At 36.0% G+C, this 18,455-nt stretch overlaps 1 protein-coding gene and 1 non-coding gene across 3 annotated transcripts in view; one reads left to right on the top strand and one right to left on the bottom strand.

Moving 5' to 3' along the window:
* The window catches only part of LOC141394757 (uncharacterized), a 606,899-nt gene that overhangs the window by 63,525 nt on the left and 524,919 nt on the right, over positions 1-18,455 (bottom strand). The window lies entirely within an intron of this gene.
* On the top strand, positions 807-878 carry TRNAW-CCA (transfer RNA tryptophan (anticodon CCA)). Its single transcript has one exon. It is a non-coding gene; the product is annotated as a tRNA-Trp (tRNA).

Below are 18,455 nucleotides of genomic sequence, written 5' to 3' on the forward strand. Positions count from 1 at the left end.
TCTAGGATGTTTGGTATTAAAATTGGCTATATCGGTCCACGTTCTGATATAGCCCCCATACAGCGATATCTCTAGATTTTCGATATTTGGAAGGTTTTTGCCACATTATCTTACCAAAAGGGCTAAAATTTTCTCTTCATCTTCGTTGGTGGCGTTGCATTTTCGAAGTTTTATCCTAATTATCATACCGAAATGCCTGGAATTATGTAGTAAGTCTTCACTAGGGATATAAAACATTCCAACAGAAAACTGTCAGTATATTACATAAATCCACAGTTTAACATACATTTACATAAAGCCATTGGCCGTTTAAACGCCACCAAAATGGTTGCAGTAACTCTGGTATTTTTGCATATTTTTGTAGGGGTTTTTGCATTTTGTTATAGTATTGTTTGTTATCTGTCATTCCACGCGTACAAAGTCCTTTGTCCTACGCATTTACACGCATTTGGCCTAAAACGCAAGCTATTCAAAAAAATCGACTTTTTATGACAAAATTAAATATGGCAAAAAAAATTTAATCAAAAATGTTACATTCACATAACTTCAGGGATTTGTTAGGAAAGTAGTAAAAGTATTTTTTCAATCAAAAACCATGGGATTGTCATGTCGGCACTTTTAAAAGAAGGTCCGATTGCAGGAAAAACTATTCGTTTTAGAGAAAAAAAGAAATGCTTACAAATGCTTAATTTTCATAAAAAATTTTATGTTTTCTCGCAAAAAAATCTCGGAGCTAAGTGGGTTAATATAGCCCCATGTAACGGTACCATCTGATTTTTGTACTTCATATCTAATTCGATTCTCGAGACTCCGTGGCGCAACGGTAGCGCGTCTGACTCCAGATCAGAAGGTTGCGTGTTCAAATCACGTCGGGGTCAACATTTGAAAATTTTTTGTGCTAACATTATCAATTGGGTATTTGGTGAGATCGTATTCAGCTATTGAAAGCCAATTAAAAAAATAAAAAATCTTTGTCGGTCTTGTGACAGACCATTAAAAATTCTGAACTAGAATGAAATAATTAGTTTTCTTTCGGTGACAAAAGTACCAATTTCCACAAATACTGGTGACCACTGGAAATCCTAATCGCCAGTTACATCAAGTTTGGCTACAAAAAGAAGATTAAAACTTCAAAATACTTTAAATTGATTGGAACGTCACATGTGGTCATATACTAAATGTCGAACTTTGTCCGCACTTTTTCATGGATACGTTTACAGTGACTGTCACTGAAAATGATGCAACCTGAAATAAAAAATGTAAACGTTGGAAACGAGTTCGATTTTTTAACAATTAAAAAAAAAAATTGTAGGCTGAAAGTTGTCTTTAAGACCGCATACAAAAATATTCCGATTACAGTACCGTTATACTAAAATTTTCCAAAAAAATATGAAATGGGCATTTTTAAATTGAGCATTAAAAATTATGCACCACAATAATCGATTAATAATTTCCAAATTTTTCGCTTTTTATACCATTTTAGTAATCAGAATGGTGGAATAATTGTTTCCCTATCGTTTTCAGTAGTTTTTCCATTGATTCCGATAGAAAAAATGATGTTTCTGACGTAATTTTGGCATGATTGTAATTAATGTCCCTTTGTAGGCAATTTGGCTAGAAATTTCTAGTTTTTGAAGATATTTTCCAAATATTTACTATGAAAAATCAGGGTTATGTCCAGAGTACGTACACACAATCTAATGATATATGGAAACTCCTATATTAGCCAGGCTTGCCCTATATTATACAAGTCTTTAACGGCGTTGCCCTGATAGAAGTAAAAATCAGGTCATGGAACAAAGTTTTTTGCACTTTTCTTTAAAAATAGTTTTCAGAAATATTGTTTACAATGCTTTGACCATGTTTGCTTTTATAAAAACAAAAATTTCAACACCCTTTGTTGTCATTCAAGCCCAAACAATAAAACTTCTTTCGAATCGTGTTGATAGCGACAGTTTATTTATTTAAACCAGGGACGAGCTTCTTTGCTTAGATCGTATAGTGAGGGCGCCCACTGAGTTGTTTTTGCATTTGCTTCTCTCTCTCACGTACAGTGTAAATTAATGAAAACAAACAAAAACATAATGTGGTTGTTGCTTTTTTCACTCATACGTTCATACATGTCTTCGCTTTGGTTGTATTTCTGTGGTCGTCGCTGATTTAAACACAGATGTGTGTTGGCTTCTTCCACGAGTAAAATATCGATTTTAGGCCAGATATGCTGATTTTCATCCGAACTATGAATTTCATACCACACAATGCCCACAAAAATAAGACATAACCTGAAAAAACCCGCACCAAAAAAATAAGAATTGGAGTGATTCTATGAAACTCGTCAAAGGGAGTTGTATTGTTTGTCTTTTTGTTTTTATAAAAGCAAATGTGATCACGACATTGTTAACAATGTTTCTAAAACTATTTTCAAAGAAAAGGGCGAAAACGTTTGTCCTATGCCATGATTTTTTTCTCTATCACGGCAATGCCGTTAAAGGCTAGTCTAATACGGAGCAAGCCTGGCTGATACAGGACTTTCCAAATATCATTAAATTGTTTGTACGTACTTTAGACATAACCCTTAATGATTTTTCATAGTCATTTGTTAGAAAATATCTTGAAAAACTAGAAATTTCTAGGCATTTTGCCTAGAAATTGCCTATAAAGTGACAGTAATTACCATTATGCCACAATTACGTCAGGAACATAATTCTTTCTGTCTGGATCAATGACAAAACTACTGAAAATGATAGGGAACCAATTATTTCACTATTCTGATTACTGAAATGGCATAAAAAGCGAAAAAATTGGAAATTATTAATCGATTATTTTGGCGCATAATTATACCCTACACCACTATGTTGGGAGGGTATTATAAGTTGGTTTTGGCCAAAAAGTTTGTAACGCATCGAAATAATGGTCGTAGACCCATACTTATATATATCAAAATGAATGTGTCGACGAGCTGAGTCGATCTGGCTATGTGTGTCCGTCCGTCAGTCCGTCCGTCCGTCTGTCCGTCTGTCCATCTAAACCTATTTTGGGTGTTGATGGGGGTCCCAGAGGGGAAGAAGCCTATTGATTTTGGTGATGCTCGGATAATATTTAGGGGTCGGAATGGGCAAAAAACTTTTGTGGATAAAAAGACAACGTTTTTTTCCAAAGCGAATATCTCAGCTTCTATATGGGGTATACCAAAAGCAAAACCTGACAATGAAAGTAGAAATTATCACCTTTCTAATGATGTAAAGTAGGTTCTTGTAGGTGATCAAACAACGAAGATATCACAATAGTCGCAAATAAACCCCAAATTTTCATGTTTGCGATTTTAGTTATAATGACGATCACAGCTTTTGCTGGGGACTTTCCAAAAGCAAAGCCTGACTATGAAAGTAGAAGATTCCACCTTTACAATGATGCAAACTAGGTCGGCGTAGGTGACCAAATAGCGGAGATATCACAATAGTCGGTAATTCATCCCATTTTTCAATTTTTTTTGGAAATCACGCTACAGGCCGCAATTTTGATCGGATCGTCACGAAATTTTGAGAGTTAATGGGGATCTCGAAGAGGAAGAAGCCTATTGATTTTGGTGAGGGTCGAATAATATTTAGGGGTCGGAATGGGCAAAAAACTTATTTGGATAAACAGTCAACGTTTTTTTCCAAAGCTAATATCTCAGCTTCTATAAGGGGTATACCAAAAGCAAAACCTGACAATGAAAGTAGAAATTATCACCTTTCTAATGATGTAAAGTAGGTTCTTGTAGGTGATCAAACAACGAAGATATCACAATAGTCGCAAATAAACCCCAAATTTTCATGTTTCCGATGACGAATATCACAGCTTTGGCTGGGGACTTTCCAAAAGCAAAGCCTGACTATGAAAGTAGAAGATTCCACCTTTACAATGATGCAAACTAGGTCGGCGTATGTGACCAAATAACGGAGATATCGCAATATTCGATAATACATCCCATTTTTCCATTTTTTGGAATTCACGCTACTGGGCGCAATTTTGATCGGATCGTCACGAAATTTCGAGGGTTAATGAGGGTCTCACAGAGAAAGAAGCCTATTGATTTTGATGATGGTCGGATAATATTTAGGGGTCGGAATGAGCAAAAACTTTATTTGGAGAAAAAGTCAATATATATAAAATATCACCTTTACAACAATGTAACGTAGGTTGTCGTAGGTGGTCTAACAACGAAGATATCGCAATAGTCGCTAATAAAACCCAACTTCTTATTTTTGCGATTTTAATAATAATGACCCATCTTTGGTTGGGGACCTTCTAAAAGCAAAGCCTGACTAAGAAAGTAGAAAATCCCATCTTTGAAATTATGCGTAGGTAGTCAAATAATAGAGATATCGCAATAGTCGTTAATGCATCCCTTTTTTCCACTTTTTCTGCAATCACACTATAGGTCAGAATTTTGATCGGATCATCACGAAATTTTCTCACAGAGATAGAAGCCTATTGATGTTGTTGATGTGACAGTAGTCAAATATAAAATTAAATATTAATTATTTTGGTTCAGTTCGCCTTAAGTCATTTGGTATAAAAGCCAGATAGGTGAAAACTTTCGTATCTCCATAAAAGAAATGTTTTCGAGTGAAAAGATTATTCACAGAGGTAGTGGTGTAGGGTATCACATAGTCGGCCCCGTACCGACTATAGCCTTTTCTCACTTGTTTTTTTTAATGCTTAATTTAAAGTGTCCATTTTTTTTTTTGGATATTTTTAGTATAACGGTACTGTGAACGGAAAATTGTTGTATGCCATCTTAAAGACAACTTTTCAGCCTACAAAATTGTGTTTTGAATTGTTAAAAAATATCAACTCGATTCCATGTTATCAACGTTTACATTTTTTACTTCAGGTTGCATCATTTTCAGCGAGAGTCACTGTAAATGCCAAAATAGGATGGACCGAAAAAGTCTATTATACAATTTCAAAATACCTGAAATCGGGTGGTGTTGTTATATGGGACTTTCCACAACGTGGATCTATGTGAACCATTTTGGTGGTTTTTTGACCACTTAAAACTAAGTGCCAAATATAGCTAATTGGTCAGAAGATCGTGCTAAAAATGTCAAAATACCTAAAATGGGGCGTTACCGTTATATGGTGCCATTCCAAAGCGTGGAGAAGTTTGGAATAAAGCAACAAATATAGAGGTATTTGAAATATTTTCTTAATTCGGCTTGTAGGACAAATATTCTGTAGAGGGCCAACTATGTATGTATACTAGAGTGGGGCGATTTGAACACCATCACGGGCGCCTGAAGTTTCTGATTCTTGGAATTGTTCTGAGCAAAAAAGGCTACTAGACCATATGTCTAAAGTGAAAATCGAGCGCCTGGATTTTGACATGAAGTTTTTTATACAAGTTGTTTGGATATTTTGACCAAATAACGGAGATATCGCAATATTCGATAATACATCCCATTTTTCCATTTTTTGGAATTCACGCTACTGGGCGCAATTTTGATCGGATCGTCACGAAATTTCGAGGGTTAATGAGGGTCTCACAGAGAAAGAAGCCTATTGATTTTGATGATGGTCGGATAATATTTAGGGGTCGGAATGAGCAAAAACTTTATTTGGAGAAAAAGTCAATATATATAAAATATCACCTTTACAACAATGTAACGTAGGTTGTCGTAGGTGGTCTAACAACGAAGATATCGCAATAGTCGCTAATAAAACCCAACTTCTTATTTTTGCGATTTTAATAATAATGACCCATCTTTGGTTGGGGACCTTCTAAAAGCAAAGCCTGACTAAGAAAGTAGAAAATCCCATCTTTGAAATTATGCGTAGGAAGTCAAATAATAGAGATATCGCAATAGTCGTTAATGCATCCCTTTTTTCCACTTTTTCTGCAATCACACTATAGGTCAGAATTTTGATCGGATCATCACGAAATTTTCTCACAGAGATAGAAGCCTATTGATGTTGTTGATGTGACAGTAGTCAAATATAAAATTAAATATTAATTATTTTGGTTCAGTTCGCCTTAAGTCATTTGGTATAAAAGCCAGATAGGTGAAAACTTTCGTATCTCCATAAAAGAAATGTTTTCGAGTGAAAAGATTATTCACAGAGGTAGTGGTGTAGGGTATCACATAGTCGGCCCCGTACCGACTATAGCCTTTTCTCACTTGTTTTTTTTTAATGCTTAATTTAAAGTGTCCATTTTTTTTTTTGGATATTTTTAGTATAACGGTACTGTGAACGGAAAATTGTTGTATGCCATCTTAAAGACAACTTTTCAGCCTACAAAATTGTGTTTTGAATTGTTAAAAAATATCAACTCGATATCAACGTTTACATTTTTTACTTCAGGTTGCATCATTTTCAGCGAGAGTCACTGTAAATGCCAAAATAGGATGGACCGAAAAAGTCTATTATACAATTTCAAAATACCTGAAATCGGGTGGTGTTGTTATATGGGACTTTCCACAACGTGGATCTATGTGAACCATTTTGGTGGTTTTTTGACCACTTAAAACTAAGTGCCAAATATAGCTAATTGGTCAGAAGATCGTGCTAAAAATGTCAAAATACCTAAAATGGGGCGTTACCGTTATATGGTGCCATTCCAAAGCGTGGAGAAGTTTGGAATAAAGCAACAAATATAGAGGTATTTGAAATATTTTCTTAATTCGGCTTGTAGGACAAATATTCTGTAGAGGGCCAACTATGTGTGTATACTAGAGTGGGGCGATTTGAACACCATCACGGGCGCCTGAAGTTTCTGATTCTTGGAATTGTTCTGAGCAAAAAAGGCTACTAGACCATATGTCTAAAGTGAAAATCGAGCGCCTGGATTTTGACATGAAGTTTTTTATACAAGTTGTTTGGATATTTTGACATATCGATGCCTTACTTTCTCAACCTCATATCTTAAAGAATACAACTTTTCAGGAGAGACAAGAAACGATTTATCTTTCGATACATCGGTGTTTGGGTAAAAGTGTAAAAGGCAATTGTTAGGGAATTAATTACATCTATGCATATTAGTAGGAAAAATATGCTAATCTTTTTTAGTTTAAGCATGAAACGCATTTATTGAGATGCGAGGCAGTAAATCAAATCTTATCTTTGGTGGCCCATAACAGCAAAAGTGCGCATGATAGCGACAAACGCCGAGGCAAGGAAATCTTCTTGTTTGGTCTTCTATCACCCTGCATTGTCAGAATATGCTTAATTTGTTCGTAGTACCTGGACCATACATACAATCAGTGACCACCATAAAGACTATCTGCTTTTATGGCAACTATTGCATAGGCATTGGGAAACACCGTGGTGCAGTGGTAAGCACGTACGCCTTGCACTCAGATAGTCTGCGGTTCAATACCTGACCAGTAGTGCGATTCTCTAGCTCAATTTTTGAGTTACAGACAAAAATCGGTAACATTAATACCTTAGACAGACGGCAGCGTTAATTTGCATTAACTGTCTTAATTCAAATTAATTCGTGCATTATCCACATTCTTAATGCACAAAATCAAAGGAAATTTAAACTGAATTTAGGTATTTCAATATGGCAATGCTGTAAAAGAGAGCCCATATTCATGTAGGAGAGAGAGAGAGCATATTCATGCTCTGAGACACAATTTGCATTGAAAATCAATTGTTTTTTTTTGTCAAATTTCCATGTTTAAGTAAATAAAAAAGGAAAACAAATCAGAAATTTTCGCGTTTCTTTCAAATAAGTAGTGGTCTTTCTCGAATAGAATATCAGCTAATCCTTTTTAGCACCTTCTATCAAATCTATTTTTAAAATTTTTATTTTCACAAGCATTTCATTACCCACCATACCAATTCTATCGAAAATAATATCTTCTTCAAATGTTCCTTTAGAGTTTTGAGACATTTTTTAATATTAAAAGACTCAAAAATATCGCGAATAAATTTAATTTATTTTTCCATTATCGCGGTGAAAAGGTCAATTTGTTTCGCATATTTTGGCGAACTTTTGTAAATTTTTATGAAATGGTCTGCTGGGTACAAACAAACAACACAAACAGCTGTTTCAAAAATGCAGAAACTATCGTCTGTCAGGGTAAAAAGTTAATTCAAATTAAGGAATTTTTAATGCAAATTAACTCTGCCGTCTGTCTAGGGTATAAAACCCAAAATTATGAATGAAAAGTTAAAATAAAAGTTGACAACACTATTGCTGTCGGTAGAACTTTACGACTACTTTTTATTCGTCGCTAACTTACCGAATAATATCGTTATTTACCGAATTTATAAGCACTTTAGGTTAGGTTAGGTTTAGGATGCGCAGCTGCCGTGCTGGCAGCCACTCCACTCGGAGACCTTGAGGTCCATTGTGATCATCCTGACTATTGAAGTATATGTGTTGTATGTGATGATGTTGTTGTGATATGATGGGGGTTTAAGTCGGCTATTGATGAAGTGATTATAGATGCGGCTATATGGTGGAGTGTGAATGTAGAATGTAGATGGTGATGATGTGAAGTGGAAGTGTGATATGTTGTGTGTAATGGATGAGGTTGTATGATGTTACGTGTGGTGATGATGGTGTACAGGAGTCATGAGCTATGATGTATATTCTGAATGGTGCCTTTTGTCTGCATATGATGATACAAGGCTATTGATGATGATGAAGCGTGCGGTTGTGGATTTTATGGATAGATGATGGATGGTGTTGAAAAGAAGATTCACTGTAGATGTGTAGCGGAAAGTGTGATGTGTTTCTTTCTATGTGCGGGGCTGTATTATGTTGCGTGACTACAGATTGTGGTGATGTGTAACTGATGGGTATATGGTGATTTGTGCATACGGTATACGATGTGTGTGAGTGCTGATGGTGTGATGTGTTTTTTGCTATGGGCGATGCTGTATGATGTTGCGAGACTGCAGATTGTATTCTGAATGGTGCAGTGGGCCTGCAGATGATGATGCAAGGCTGTTTATGATGATATGGTAAGCTAAGTTGGAGGAAATTGTGGATTAGGTTGGAAAGATGGAAAGGAGGGAAGGGGAAAGTGATAAGACAAAAGAGACAAGAATAAGAAGAATGAGTAATTGTGAAGGAGAGTAACAGATTGTTTTAAGAAGAAAGAGATTATTTTTCTAGACTGTGCTAAGCCTTTTCTGACCCGCCCCAGAGCCACTTTAGACTCTTGCAGTAAACCACCAGGATAGTAGGGTCAATAGAGGAGAAGTAAGACAGAGAGTCAATCACGTGTACACCAAATAGTCTATGCCTTTTGATCATCAGTCTAGGACATTTACATAAAAGGTGCTCGATTGTCTCTGTTTCCTCCTCATCCTCACATAGCCTACAGTACTCAATGTTGTTATCATCCCACTTACATGTCAAAGATCTTATTCTACAGTGGCCAGTTATGACCCCTGTAGCGATTCTGATTTCCGACTTGCAAAGTGAGAGAAGGGACGCAGTTCTACGCCCTGAGATTGCCGGCCAGATTGACTTCGATACCTTGCAACCAGGTACATACGTCTTGCCAAATTCTTACGGTTTTCTCTGCATAGAACTGGCAGAGTTTGCCGAGGAAGTAGCAGAGCGTTGGCTTGACATAGTCCTCTACCATAAGGTCAAAGGACTGGGAGCCTCGCCTTGCTAATTCATCAACAATCTCATTCCCTTCAACATTGCAGTGCCCTGGAACCCAACAAAGGTTGACGCTTAAATTGCAAGTTTTTAAGGTGGACCTACATTTTTGAACGATCTTAGATTTAATAGTGTAGGATCCTAACGCCTTAAGGGCAGCCTGACTATCTACATAGACTGTAACTGTCCTGCCTGCGTTGTTCGTCATTCCTGCTACTAATTCTAAGGCCTTCAATACTGCGAAGACTTCAGCCTGGAAAACACTGCAATTTGCATTAAGCTTGAACGAGCGTTTAATGTTTAGCTCATCGCAGTACACCCCCGCTCCAGTACCTACATCCATCTTCGAACCATCAGTAAAGATGGAAAGGCTATCGGGTAGTGGTCTGCCATGCTCCCATTCACTTCTATCAGGGATAGTCACCTTCGCTACATCGAAATCCAGTGAAGGCGAAATGTAATCGGTTACACTCCCCCCATCCCTTAGTCCGATCAGACTGCTTAGCTGTTGTAAAATGCTAGCATGTCCAGACCCTGAAGAGCGCCACTGGTTAAGCTCCTTGAGACTCAAGGCACTACGGGATTATAAGCACTTTAATTTTACCGATTTTTGTCGGTAACTCAAAAAATGGGTTAGAGAATCGCACTACAGAACATAAAATTTTCGGCGTTGGCAAATCCCCTCAGTGTACTGTCGGCTTACATTTCCTCAGTATTTCAGTCATGAAAAACTTCACTAAAAAGTGGTATCGTAAGACACACCTTTCGAGCTGGGCGATAAGAAGTAGGGCCTAGATTATTAAGATAATATTAATTGGTGTGCACTCATTAATGGGAGAGAAGTCCCCCTTGTTCCTTCGGGGGTATTGTGGAAACATTATGTATGTAGCATTCCACTTTTATTCATTCGTCCAAATCGTACCCTTTTAGTACCATTTAGTACTTGTCGTAAACTTATTGTTCGAATTTCCAAGAACCCTTTAATACAACTATCTTGCACTCCGTCCGTACCCCAATTTTCCGCTCAGAATTTTTGCTCTACTCTTTTGCCTAATACGAAAGATACAATTTTTGTGCATTTTAGTACTTACGAACACACCTGCACTTCAGTAGAAACCCTCACACAGCATTTGAAGATTATAGATTTATCCGTTTCGCCTCGACGTTGATTACCAGCAAGTCACGCAAATTTTACAAATTTTAGTACATTTAAGTACTTTTCTTAATTTTCAGAAACCCAGCCTAATCGACCAACTACGCCCCACGACTTACCCTCACCCAAAATTTCAAGATCCTAGCTTCCGCCGTTTCGCCTGAGCATAGATTGTCAATCAGACATTATTTCTCAGTTTGAGGCAGTTATGAAAATAGAAGTGAATGAGATACGAGAATATATATAATTAATATTTAGAGAACCGCGACAACATATTGAGATAATAAGTGGTTGCAGTAATAACGCACAAAAATGGCAATCGTTTGATATAAAAAAGTCAAAATCGCATTTTTTTAAGATACAAGGTTGAGGAAGTAAGGCATCGATATGTATAACAGCCAAGCCATTGAGATTTTCGATCCATCACACAGGCAAAAATTGTAGCCAAGACAATAATTAAGAACTCTATAGTACATCTCAAAAGAATTGGAGTGCTCCTTCAGACAGTTTTGGCCTTGAGAAAGCGGACATTTTTCGGAAAATATCGATAAACGACACTGTGCTACAAAATGGAACTCAAATTCAGTGGGTGAAAACTTTCTTTTGGAGATGAAAGCCCTTGATTAGTGTACTAAGAACCATAAAGGAAATTTGCACCGTAGGTCAAGTTTCTGAGATAACGCGTGATTAGTGGTTTAATTTTGGCCCCTTAAATAGCTTTATATCTCTGTTTAGCGTTATTGTAGCTTCATTTTGAGATTACATGTCGTCAGTCAAATCGAATGGTGAATCTTTTCGTAGAACATTTCACCCTTCTAACTCAATTCCTTTCACGTCCTTTTCCTCCGTTATTTCTTCAATCGTAGCAAAAGTACTACAAGATGAGATTTTTTAACATCCAAATATTCTACAAAAATGTTGTTGTTGTTGTAGAACATTTCACCCTTCTAACTCAATTCCTTGCATGTCCTTTTCCTCCGTTATTTCTTCAATCGTAGCAAAAGTACTACAAGATGAGATTTTTTAACATCCAAATATTCTACAAAAATGTTGCTCAGGAGATTTTAGGTACGGTTCTCATTGATGACTAATCGATATTTCCACGTTTTCATAGTCCTTTTTGACATGTACCCGGTCTTGCCGCAGAAAACTATGTTTTGTTTTTATGTATATTCGTTATTGGTCAGTGATGCTTCTGAAATACTTACCATAAATAGCTCTTGTAATGACGAACACGTTAATAACAAACTTTATTGTAAGATTGATCCGGTTACCTAAATTTTTGAACCGGATATTCTGGTATTAAGACAGGTTTTAAGTAGCCGATTAGCCGTATATGTATATCATTAGACATAAGGTCTAGTAGACTTTTTTGCTTAGAATCAGAAACTTCAAGAATCAGAAACTTCATGCGTCCGTGATGGTTGTCAAATCGCCCCACCCTAGTATACATACATACACTGAAAAAAAGCTTCATAATATAAACTAAATTTTCCGTTAAATCAATGAAATTTGTCATTGTTTTTGAACCAACGTTAGAGCTTCATTGAATAAACGAAAAAAGTTTAATTGAGTTTCATTGAAGTAAAATTAACGAATTTTTTCATTAATGTAATGAAACTTCGTCATTGAGGAAATGAAAGCTTTTCATTAATGCAATGAAACTTCTGAGTTATGGCGAAATTAATTCATTATTGATGAACTTTAAGTGCATGATAAAAAACAACATAACACAAATTCATCTCGCCTTAACTCAGAAGTTTGACCAGATTTATAATGTTATCTAAATCGACTTTCATCGCCAAAAATAATTTTTCACCTCCAAACTTGGATTTTCATGTTAACGCGCGATCTTTTCCATCAAAATCGGTTTAGGGAAAGGATTGTTTGCTCTAGCATCGGAACCAACAAAGTTGTAAAGAGCTGCTTGCAGTCATGTGATTGACAATTTTATTAGCTTTCTAATGATATACATATACGGTTAACCGGTTACTTAAAATCGGTTCAAAAATCGGCTTTAATATCAGAATATCCTGTTCAAAAATTTAGATAACCGGGTCTATCCTCTAATAAACTTTGTTATTAACGTGTTCGTCATTACAAGAGCTATTTATGGTAAGTACATATTTCAGAAGCATCACTGACCAATTACGAATATACATAAAAACAAAACATAGTTTTTAGCATTGCAGCAAGACCGGGTAAATGTCAAAAAGGACTATGAAAACATGGAAATATCGATTAGTCATCAATGAGACCCACACCTTAAATCTTCTGAGCAACATTTATGTAGAATATTTGGATGTTAAGAAATCTCATCTTGTAGTACTCTTGCTACTGTTGAAGAAATAAAGGAGGAAAAAGACATGAAAGGAATTGAGTTAGAAGGGTGAAATGTTCTACGAAAAGATTCGCCATTCGATTTGTAGACATGTAATCTCAAAATGATGCTAGAATAACGTTAAACAGAGATATAAAGCTATTTTATCACAAATTAAAGGGTCAAAATTAAACCACTAATCACGCGATATCTCAGAAACTTTACCTATGAATAGAATTTCCTTTTGGGTTCTTAGTACACTAACCAAGGGCTTTCATCTCCAAAAGGAATTTTCCACCCACTGACTTTGAGTTCCATTTTGTAGCACAGTGTCATTTATCGGTATTTTCCGAAAAATGTCCACTTTCTCAAGGTCAAAACTATCTGAAGGAGCATTCCAATGCATTCCAATCTTGAGATATACTAGAGAGTTCTTAATTATTATTATTATTGTTATTATTATTATTATTATTATTGTTATTATTATTATTATTATTATTGTTATTATTATTATTATTATTAATAATATTATTATTATTATTATTATTATTATTATTATTATTATTATTATTATTATTATTATTATTATACCCTCCACCATATGGAGGGTATAATTAAATTTGTCATTCCGTTTGTAACACATCGAAATATTCGTTGGAGACCCTATAAAGTATATATATTATTGATCAGCATAAAATTCTATGTCGATTTGACCATGTCCGTCTGTCCGTCAGTCCGTCCGTCTGTCTGTCTGTTGAAATCAAGATACAGCTCGCAATCTTGAAGATAGAGAGTCAAAATTTGGTACAGAAGTTTTTATTACCTGTAGAATGGTTGGTATTGAAAATGGGATATATCGGTCCACGTTTTGATATAGCCCCCATAGAACGGTACCTCCCGATTTTCGGTATTTTTAAGGTTTTAGCTTCGTTATCTTACCAAAATGGCTGAAATTTGGTACGTAGTCTTCTTTAGGGGTATAAAACTTTCACCCAGAATTTTTTCGGTGTCGGTTCACACCTTCAAATACCCCCCATAGAACGGTACCTCCCGATTTTCGGTATTTTTAAGGTTTTAGCTTCATTATCCTACCAACTTGGCTGAAATTTGGTACGTAGTCTTCTTTAGGGGTATAAAACTTTCCCCCAGAAAATTGTCGGTATCGGTCCACACCTTCATATAGCCCCCATAGAACGGTACCTCCCGATTTTCGGTATTTTTAAGGTTTTAGCTTTATTATCCTACCAAAATGGCTGAAATTTGGTACATAGTCTTCTTTAGGGGTATAAAACTTTCCCCAAGAAATTTGTCGGTATCGGTCCACACCTTCTTATAGCCCCCATAGAACGGTACCTCCCGACTTTCGGTATTTTTAAGGTTTTAGCTTCATTATCCTACCAAAATGGCTGAAATTTGGTACGTAGTCTTCTTTAGGGGTATAAAACTTTCCCCCAGAATTTCGTCGGTATCGGTCCACAGCTCCATATAGCCCCCATAGAAAGGTACCTCCCGACTTTCGGTATTTTGAAGGTTTTAGCTTCATTGTCACACCGAAATGGCTTAAATTTGGTACTTAGTCTACGTTGGTGGTATAGGGGTATAAAACTTTCCCCCAGAATTTCGTCGGTATCGGTCCACACCTCCATCTAGTCCCCATTGAACGGTACCTCCCGATTTTAGGTATTTTGAAGGTTTTAACTTCATTATCCTACCAAAATGGCTGAAATATGGTACGTAGTCTTCTTTAGGGGTATAAAATTTTCCTCCAGAACTTTGTCGGTATCGGTCCATGCCTTCATATAGCCCCCATAGAACGGTACCTCCCGATTTTCGGTATTTTCAGTCAATATAGCACCGAAATGGCTGAATGGCTGATGGTATTTAGAGTTCGTTGGGGGTACTCAAACTTCCCCTTTAAATCTGTCGGTATAGGTCCACGCCTTCATACAGCCCCCATGGAAAGGTACCTCCCGGTTTTTCGTATTTTGAAGCTTGTGTCTTCAATATTCCACCAAAATGGCTGAAATTTGGTATTTAGTCTTCAATGTGATATAAAACTGTTCGCCAGAAATATGTCTGTACAGGTCCACGCTTTCATATTGCCCCATTTCTGACTAAAATTCGTCGGTATTGGTCCACGTTTCGATGTAGCCCCATAGAACGGTACTTCCTGATTTTCGTAATACTGAAGATTGTGAGGTCAATATCCAACCGAAATGGCTGAAATTCGTTATTTCGTCTTCCAAGAGTTATAAAATATTCCAGAAGAGTATTATCAGTATAGGTCCACATCTTCCTATATCCCCATAGAAGCGTACTTCTTGATTTTCGGTATTTTTTAAGTGTTAGCCACATTCTCTTACCGAAATATAGGAAATTTGGTATTTAGTCTTCTTTGAGCCTAAAAACATTCAGTCAGAAATTGGTCGGTATAGATTCGACGTTTTGAAATAGCCCCCATAGAATGGTGCCTCATATTGTTTTACCGAAATTGCTGAAATTTAGTAGTTCATACACAAAAGGAAACTAATTATTCCATTTTACTTCAATACAACTTGTGGTCGGCCCGGCCGAACTTAACGCCGTTCTTACTTGTTAATATTATTATTATTATTATTATTATTATTATTATTATTATTATTATTATTATTATTATTATTATTATTGAGAACAATTTTTGTCTTTGCGGTGGATCGAAAATATCAATGGTTTGGCTGTTATATGCCAAAATATCCAAAAAATCTGTATAATAAAAATTCAACTTTAAAAAACTTCAGTCAAAATCCGGGGGCTCGATTTTCATTTTAGGCTTATGGTCTAGTAGACAGTTTCGCTCAGTACAATACCATGAATCAAAAACTTCAGGCATCCGTTAACTTTTTTTTTCCTTCCATACAAATCGCTCCGGCCTAATGTATACATGACTTCTTTACAACCTCGTACCATATTTTGATGAGTTTTTACTTAAAATTAGATAAAATCGTATTTATAAGTTATTTCAATAAAAAAGACCAGCCACAAAGTCATTTGAACATTTTTATTTGAGTTTTTTTCGAGAAACTTTTATAGTCATATAAAGCAGATATATAACTGAAAATAAGCTTTGGAGCCACAGAACATAACCAAAATGGCATAACCTTATGTTTCTCAGTAAATTTATCATCATAACATGACATTTATATCATATATAATTTTACTTCATATATCATATCACTTAAAGGTGGTTTGTGCGGGACCTTTTTCAACATTTAAATAGAATAATAGTTATCATAGTCAATAACAGGTAGAAGGTCATTCATTCGTGCAACAGGAAGTGTTTTTTTTTCAAAAGTGTTTCAAAGTGTTTTTTGCGTTACCCTTCTTAATACTTAAATAGAATAAACATTATTTTAGTCATAAACAGGCAAAAGTTCATCCATTCCCGCAACTGGAAATCATTTTTGAGAAAAAATGTCGAAAAAGTCATAACCCTAGTATATATACATGCAGTGCAGGAGAACCAAAACTCCAATGGAAAGTTCAACAAAACATTAAAACAACACTGAGATTGGAAATCGACCCTTAGTTAGGGTTATGTCCGTTGTTTTACACAGAAAAGGGTAAAATGTTCAATGCAAAGCTGAAAAACAGAAGGTCAACTCAAAACAAGGTGTTAATTTGTGTAGCGTGAACATGCGTTCTTCATAGTTACCTTTATAAGTATGCACTCATATTTTGAATGTCTTCACTTGGGTATTTGAAATCAAAGTTAGAGTCTTTTTCCCCAACCTGATCTTCTACCACGGCTGCTACATACATACATATGTATTTACATACAAATTACCTGCTGTGATGAAAAAATATCACAAACCCCACATTGACTTTGTTTTTTAATAAAGCGTTTGCCATTTTTACGCCCCTAATGTGTAAAAAATGCAAACAGCAAAAAAAACGGAAACTCATAAGGAATATCAAATTGTTTGTAAACAAGAGCCAACATGTGTCCTGTGCAACGGAACAAAATGACAAACAAAGTGAAAAATCTGCAAAAATTAAATTAAAAATCTGTGGCAATATGTTAGGCAGTTAAACTTCCGTAATATGGATAGCAACAAAAGCACTGACACACATTACCAACAATGGTAACAGAAAAAAAAGAGAACCAACAAACAAACCAGCTGCAGCAGTATATCAACATCATCAGCATCGTCAACGAACAATAGATGACGAGAACGTTTAAATAAACTTTGAGAAGCTTACAAAGCCATACGACGGACATAGACACTTTACTATGCAGTAGAACGAACGAACGCCAACACTATTATGTGTTGAACAAACACATTGCACGCGGTGCACACACACAAACAATCCCACATGTGCAACGCCATTCTGTTCATGGAAGCCATAACTGGAGAACAACCAACACATCCTGTGTTGAAAACTGAGAAAAGCACACACAAGCCATGTCACATATCTTCAAAGCCCAACGAACAAAGGATGAAAGCATAAAGTGTTCGTGTATGTGTGAGTGTATCATTTATTCACCAGTGCCCAAGTGACATATGCACCATTAAATGAGTTTAGAAAGGCATTGTGCAAATGTTGCACCTTCATGTTGCCGCTACACACTTGGACTGTTGCACAACCGTCAACAATGCATATTATTTCGAGGCTTCTTTTGTTCTGGAGGTCGCTTTTGTTTCCAAAGTGTTTAAAACCAACCACAGCAAAAAAAACGAGAAAATTAAAAGTAGCAAAAAGTCAAGAAATCTCCAACAATCAACAGGTGAATGAAGGGGGCAAGGTGGAAGAAGAGGTGTGTTGAAGAGATTTTCTGTGTAAAACGATTGTGGTACCTTGTGGAACAAACATAAAGTTTCGTGGCAGCAAAATTATACAGCGCTTTCCAAGGAATGTAAACTCATAATTTATTGCTAAACAAGTAAGAACGACGTTAAGTTCGGCCTGGCCGAACGAAGACCAAATACCTTCAAAATATCGAACAAATAAGAAATTATCAGTCAGCTGCGCAACGGAGATATACCCTCAGCCACTAAAAAAAAAAACAAAACAAAATAACCAAACCGTATACAAAATATATTTATTTAGTATCATGAGTTTGCTTTAAAATCTGTAGGTACCCTAATGTGGGACTATGCCAAAACATTGACATATACCAAACATTTCTTCATAAAGGACTCGAAATATTAAATTACGTAAAACTAAGTTTGGAAGACATTTTTGAAAATGTTTTTGAGTTATCTTGCACAATAGCCGTTTCAGTATGTACAGTCAGGGTTTTGGAGCTTTTGGGCCATTAAATCAGGAAGTATTGACTTACTCCGGAAAAAATGTGTACCGTTGTAAATGAGGCCGCTGGAACAACCTAC

Source organism: Musca autumnalis, unplaced genomic scaffold (assembly GCF_047663935.1).
Source record: "Musca autumnalis isolate F117 unplaced genomic scaffold, ASM4766393v1 scaffold_2, whole genome shotgun sequence".
NCBI classification, from domain to species: Eukaryota; Metazoa; Arthropoda; class Insecta; order Diptera; family Muscidae; genus Musca; species Musca autumnalis.